The following is a 7,170-nucleotide window of genomic DNA, read 5'->3' as shown; positions in this document are numbered from 1 at the left end:
ATAATTATCTACCAATAAAATGTTAATTCTCTCTAGGTCATTTCATTGCATGCCTTTGGAAATGTTTTATTCTTTAAATCAACTTTACTGAGGTATAATTAACAAATAATGAACTGCATCCATATTAACTATACAATTTGTTGAGTTTTGACACATATACTCATATGCACCAGTGAAACTACGGCTACAAAGCAAGATACAGAATGTTTTTATAACAACAAAATATTTGCCATGGCCCTTTGCAATCCAACTTTCCCTCTGTTCTTGGCTCCAGGCAACCGCTGATCTTCCTTCTGTCATGATAGATTAGTTTGCAATTTCTATACTTTTGATATCAATAGAATTATACATATGTACTTAATGTGTCTTTCACTCATCATGATACTTTTGAGATTCATTTATGTTGCATGTAGCAGTAGCTCATTCTTTTTTATTGCTGAGTATTATTATATTGTATAGATTTACCACATTTAAAAAAAGAAAACATTCTTCCATCATGATATATTTGATCCTTCATCTGCCACCCCACCCCACCCCCACCCTCTGGTAACCACTAAACTATTGTATATGTCTATGAGTTTTTGTTGCTTTATTTGTTTGCCTTGTTTTTTTCGTTGTTTTCAGTTTTATGTACCACATATCAGTGAAATAATATGGTTCTTGACTTTTTCTGCCTGACTTATGGTATTTTCCTTCGCATGATAATCTCATGACTCTGTGTGGTGAACACACAATGTGATATATAGATTATGTATTCCAGAATTGTACACCTGAAATCTATGTAGCTTTACTAACAATTGTCACTCCAACAAACTTTAATTAAAAAAATAAAAATAAAAAAACATTCACCTGTTGAGCATTTGGAAAGCTTCTAGGTTTCCACTGTTGTGAATAATGCTGATCTGAGCATTCATATACAAGTCTTTGTGTAGGCATGGCTTCTCGTTTCTCTTGAGTAAATAAATACAGTAAGTACTTAGGAGTGGAATTGAAAATGTATTACAAACTGCCAAATAATTTTCCAAAGTGGTTTACCCTCTTATATTCCCCCAAGTACAGCCTAAGCTCCAGTTGTTTCACATCCTCACTAACAATTGACATTGTTGGTCCTTTTAATTTTAATTCAAATGGGTCTATAAGACTGTCTCATTGTGGTTTTAATCTGTATCTTCCCTAATGGCTAATAATGTTAAGCATCTTTGCATGTGTTCACTTGCCACTTGTGTCTCTTCTGTAAAGTATGTTTAAGTCTTTAAGTTGGGTTACTTGACTTCTTATTAATGAGTCGTATGGTTCATTATATGTTCTGGAAAGAAGTTCTTAGTTAGGTATATATATTGCAAATATTGTCTTCTAGTCTGAAGCTTGCCTTCTCACTTTTTTTAAATTAAAAATATTTTATTGCTAAAAAATGTTATCATTTGAGACTTCAGTGAGTTATAATCTTTGTGTTTTTTAGATAATTGTTTTATCTTTCAATTACAGTTGACATACAATATTATTTTAGTTTCAGGTGTATGGCATAGTGGTTAGACATTTATGTATTTTAAGAAGTGATCCCCCTGACTAGTCTAGTACCCACCTGACACCATACATAGTTATTACAATATTGTTGACTATATTCTTTACGCTATACTTTACATTCCTATGATTATTTTGTAACTACCAATTTGTACTTCCCTTTACCATCCCCCCAACCCCTTTCCCATCTGGCAACCATCAAAGTTCTCTATATCTATGAGTTTCTTTCTGTTTTGTTTATTTATTTTATACTTTAGATTCCACATATAAGTGAAATCATATAGCATTTGTTTTTCTCTGTCACTTACTCCACTCAGCACAATATCCTCTAGGTTCATTCATGTTGTTGCATATAGCAAGATTTCATTGTTTACTTTTTGGCTGAAAAATATCCCATTGTATATATGTACCACCTCTTCTTTATCCATTCACCCATTGATCAATACCCGGGCTGCCTCCACATCTTGGCTATTGTAAATAATGCTGCAATGAACATATGGATGTTAAATGTCCTTTTGAAGTAGTGTTTTAGTTTTTTTCAGATAAATACCCAGAATTGGGATTACTGGGTTCTTCTTTGTCTCTTGTTACAGCCTTTGTTTTAAAGTCTATTTTGTCTGAAATAAGTATTGTTACTTCAGCTTCTTTTTTCCATTTTTTTCATGAAATATCTTTTTCCATCCCTTTACTTTCAGTCTATGTGTGTCTTTCGATCTGAGATGAGTCTCTCAGGCAGCATATATATATAGGTATAGTTTTCTTATCCATTCAGATACCCTATGTCTTTTGATTGGAGCATTTAATCCATTTAAATTTAAAGTGATTGTTGTTAGATATGTAGTTATTGCCATTTTATTATTTATATTCTTGATATTTTTTTTTCACCTTAAAGAAGTCCCTCTAAGATTCCTTATAATAGTGGTATCATGGTGATGAACTACTTTAGCTTTTTTGTTTCTTGTCTTTTTTTTTTTTTTTGGTCTGGGAAGCTCTTTATCTGTCCTTCGATTCTAAATGATAGTATTGCTGAGTAAACTAATCTTAGTTGTAGGTCATTGCTTTTCATGACTTTGAATATTTTATGCCAATCCCTTCTGGCCTGCAAAGTTTCTGTTGAGAAAGCAGCCGACAGTTTTATGGGAGCTCCTTTGTAGGTAACTAACTGCTTTTCTCTTGCTGCTTTTTAGATTCTGCCTTTGTCTTTAACTGTTGGCATTTTAATTATGATGTGTCTTGGTGTGGGCCTCTTTGGGTTCATCTTATTTGGGACTCTGCACTTCTTGGGCTTGTATGTCTATTTCCCCTATGAGATCAGGGAAATTTTTTGTCATTATTTCTTCAAGTAGATATTCGATTTCTTACTCTCTTTCTTCTCCTTCTGGTAAACCAATGATGTGAAATGTGGTATGCTTGATATTGTCCCAGAGGCCCCTTAAACCCTCCTCAGTTTTTGGAGTTTTAAAAACTTTTTGCTATTCTGATTGGGTGTTTTCTGTTACCTTATCTTCTAAATCACTGGTTTAATCCTCTGCTTCATCTAATATACTTTTGATTCCCTCTAATGTATTCTTCACTTCAGTTATTGTATTCTTTACTTCTGACTGGTTCTATTTTATGTTTTCTAGCTCCATTTTTATGTTGTTTCCTTTATCTTTGTTAAAGTTCTCACTGAGTTCATCTACCCTTTCCCTAAGTTCCTTGAACATCTTCATAACCAGTGTTTTGAACTCTGTGTCTAGTAGATTGCTTGTCTCCATTTTTTTTTAGTACTTTTTCTGGAGCTTTGTTCTGTTCTTTCACTTGGGACATGTTTATATGTTTCCTCATTCTGGCTTCCTCCCTGTGTTTCTTTCTATTTATTAGGTAGACCTGCTATGTTTCCCGGTCTTAGTAGAGTGGTCTTACATAGTAGGTGTCTTGTGGTGCCCAGTGGCACAACCTCCCTGGTCACTAGAGCCGGGTGCTCCACTTGTGTCCCTTGTGTGGGTTGAGTGTGCCCTCCTGTTGTAGTTGAGCCTGGGTTGCTATTTCATCAGTAGGAGGGAATGACCCTTGGTTTGATTGGTTCTGAGGACTGGCTGTGACTACAGTGGAGAAACTATGTGCAGGAACTAAATTATAAAGCAGGATTTTCTTGAGCAGGGTCCTGGTACCTGCCTAGTCTTCACTTTGGGTGTGTTGCCCATGGCAGCAGCTGGGTGGTGTTCTGACTTGGTCTGAAGCTGGCCAGTGGGCATGATGGCCCCAGGGCCTCCTGGGGGGGTGGCTGGCCCACAGGCCATGTTCAACTGTAGCCTGTGACCTTCCCAGGGCCTCCTGGCATGAGGCACAAAGCAATCTACAGATGGCTGCCATGTGCGCTGGGCTTGGTGGTGCCTGGGAGAGGCCAAGCCCTGAACCCCGACCAGCTGCTCCTAATGCTGGGCATAGGGCTGCTCAGCCAGAAGTACAGGGCTTGCCAAGGCCAGATATTGCTTGTTTCAGTTTTGCGAACCTTTGGGAGATTTTAAGAAAGTCAGCAGCATGAGCCAAGGCAGGCCCTTTTTATGGAAAAGCCACTGGAATCGGCTTGGTTGTGGTGGAAAGTTGGGTGGGGAGGGGTTTCAGGGAATCAGCAGGACGGGGTGAACAGTGTTAACCAGATTGATGGAGACTCAGACATGGGGGCCTCCTGCATCTGCATGCTGGCTGGGGCGAGGGCTCAACAAAGAAACAACAGCTTCTTCCAGCACTTCTGTCTGGGAGGAAAGTGCCCCTCCAGCCAGACAATTCAGTTTTTCCTTGAGCTTCCCTGGCATCTTTGGAGCTGCTGTCCAGCTGGAACTCACAGCAAGTGAGTCTATTACCAAGTAAGTCAGTGCACGGGACCTTTATGAGGGGTGCCTGTGACTGCAGCCACTCTCCGGCTCACTCAGTTACAATTTCTGCTGGTTTTCATGGCCAGAAATTATGGGGATTTCTCTCCCCATAATATTAATTTTTTTTGTATCGGTGTCCAGTTGTTCTAGCACCATTTGTTGAAAAGACTGTTTCTACACTACCCTTTTAAAAGTGGAGCAAAAGTGAAACCCAGTAATCTTTTGCTAGGTTCCCTTTCTGTCCTTTCCCTAATAAATATTATTGATCATCTATCTTGTGTTTACATACAATGTGAGAAAAGAGACAAGGATAAGAAACCATTTCCTAGAAGATATCACTTTGGGATACAAACATGTCAGAAACAATACAGTTGTTGCAATAATAAAGATTCAGAAGAAAAGCGTATTGACAATTACAGAGGAAGGAAGGGAAGTCGGAGAAAACTTCACAGAGGTGTATCACTTGAGATAAATTATCTTTATTATAGTTCCTTTTGCCTTCTTTCGAAAAGGAAACACATTCATTACAGGAAGTTTAGAAAATATAAATAATAATATATACTTCATTAATCTTTATTTTGGATGATAGTAATCTCACCTGGGTACGAAAACTCAATGAGGAGATGTGCCTTAAATAAAATGAAAGTGGTGGTGGTGGTGGGTGGGTGGGGAGGGACTTGTATAGCTTGCCTGACAGACCTTTCCTATAAATGAGTCATTTATTGATAGGGTCCCTAAAGCTAGTCTGACCTAAGTGCAAAGTTTTTTGTCTTGGGCCAAACAAAAGTGCTTCCTTGGAAGAAAGAAATGAATGTGAGAAGAATGGCTATGAGAGGCCTGGAGGTGGGGATTCCATTAAATCAGCAAAGTTGTATAGAAATAGTAGCGTCCACTGTTTACTTAGCACTCACCATGTGCCAAACATCCTAAGTGCTGTTTTGAATTCTCACAGCAATTTTAGAAGGTCTTTACACAGAAAGAAATTGAGGCAAGAGATGTTAAGGCCAGCATGGTAGATTAAATTATTGCTCAAAAACATTCACTTTCCCCCACCCTCACTTCTCCACCCCACTGATGCTTAGTTTTGTCATGTGACTGGCTTTGGCTTCACGGTAGACAGTGCATATTTCCTTGTCCTTTTACTAAGAATTTTGGCTTGGCCATGTGATTGGCTTTGGCCAATGGGATGCAGACATAACACAAGCAGAGGTTTGAAATATGCATGTAGGATGGCTTCTCTCCTTCTGCTTGATCCTTTTTTCTTCTCTGTTTACCGTAAAGCAAGACATAGCCAAATGAGATGTTTCACTTTTAAGACATTTGCATTTCTTTCACTTAGGATTCAGGCCAGGTTATTAAACTATGGTTAGTTTGGGTTCTGGATAGGTGGGCAGTTTGTTCTTCACGTCAAATCACAGAGAAATTCAAGAACTAGAGATGTTATTTAACTAGTTGTATTTTCTGTTGTAACATAGGCTACCTTATTAGCTCACAACTTGTCTGATAATTTCCTGAAAAAAATTTTAGTGATGGAATTAATGGGTTACATCAGCTCCAACGTTTCCTGTTAAAATATTAAATGAGAACATTTGAACAGTATTGTATGACCGACATGAAGCTGACTAACCGTCTGGAAGCAATAAATTTTACTTAAGTATCCTTCATTGTGGTGAGTGCCTCATCCTGTGACAGGTATTCTCTAGTGAGGGTTTTGAGTACAACTCTTTCCGTCTCAGCTAAAATCTTTTAATAGCTATTTCTAACCCTGAACCATTCCTGGTCTCCAGTTAATATGTGTTAGGAATGTAATAAAATCTACCATTGTCATTAGTATATTAAGAGTTATGGACTAACCTTAGTATTGAAAGAAAGGAAAGAAAGATCAATCTCCTCATTATTTTTGCTGTAGATTTTTATCATAAAGATTTCTTTGTTTCATGTCTTGAAAATCTATTGCATTTGTCCAAAGATCATATGCTTGTAATTTTTTACTTGGAAACTTTGTAAGGTAATACAGAGAAATAAACATGGAATACAAATATAACTGATATCCTGGATTTTTTTTACAAGATCCAGGGTATTAAAGCTGGTTCTACTCTACTTGCAGAAGCTTACCTAATTGTATGCTCTCCACACTCCTGATGAAATAGAATCTAAATGGGAAGAATTTAGCACTCTAGTGGGGACTTAAGTCTTCTTTCAAAAGATAAAAAAAAAGGACTGAATTGCTCAAGATTCCATGGTATGAGAAACATACCAATACCTAAAAGTTATTTTTAAAATTCGATAAAAGCAAACATTTTTTAATTGGATAATTTCCTAAGCACAGTGTTGCACAAATTAAACATTTAGAAGACCTTCTTAACACCTTCCTCTCATTTTTGCCTAATATTCATTTCTTCATCAAGTTATTTCTATCATATCTCCTATATTTCTTTCCAATCGCTTCCTTTCCTCCATTTCCATTACTTTCACCTTTTTTTGTTTTGCCATCTTCTAATCTCTACAGTACAACCTAAGTGATTTTTATTACAAAAAAATAAAACACATGATGACTATAATTCTGATGCCTAACACCTACCACTGCTCTCAGGGTAAAGGCCAGAACCTCTCCAGGGCCTTAAACTGGCTGGCTTTAGTTCTCTGCATTCCAGCCACTCTGTCCTTCTTTCAGGGACTGAGAACCAGCCAAATTTCTTCTTGCCACAGGGCCTTCAAATATGTCCCAACTTCTACCTGAAATCACACACACACACACACACACACACACACACACACACACATATACATA

The sequence above is a fragment of the Hipposideros armiger genome, unplaced genomic scaffold (assembly GCF_001890085.2).
Source record: "Hipposideros armiger isolate ML-2016 unplaced genomic scaffold, ASM189008v1 scaffold_1177, whole genome shotgun sequence".
Lineage (NCBI taxonomy): Eukaryota > Metazoa > Chordata > Mammalia > Chiroptera > Hipposideridae > Hipposideros > Hipposideros armiger.
Note: the sequence above shows the minus strand (reverse complement) of the source record.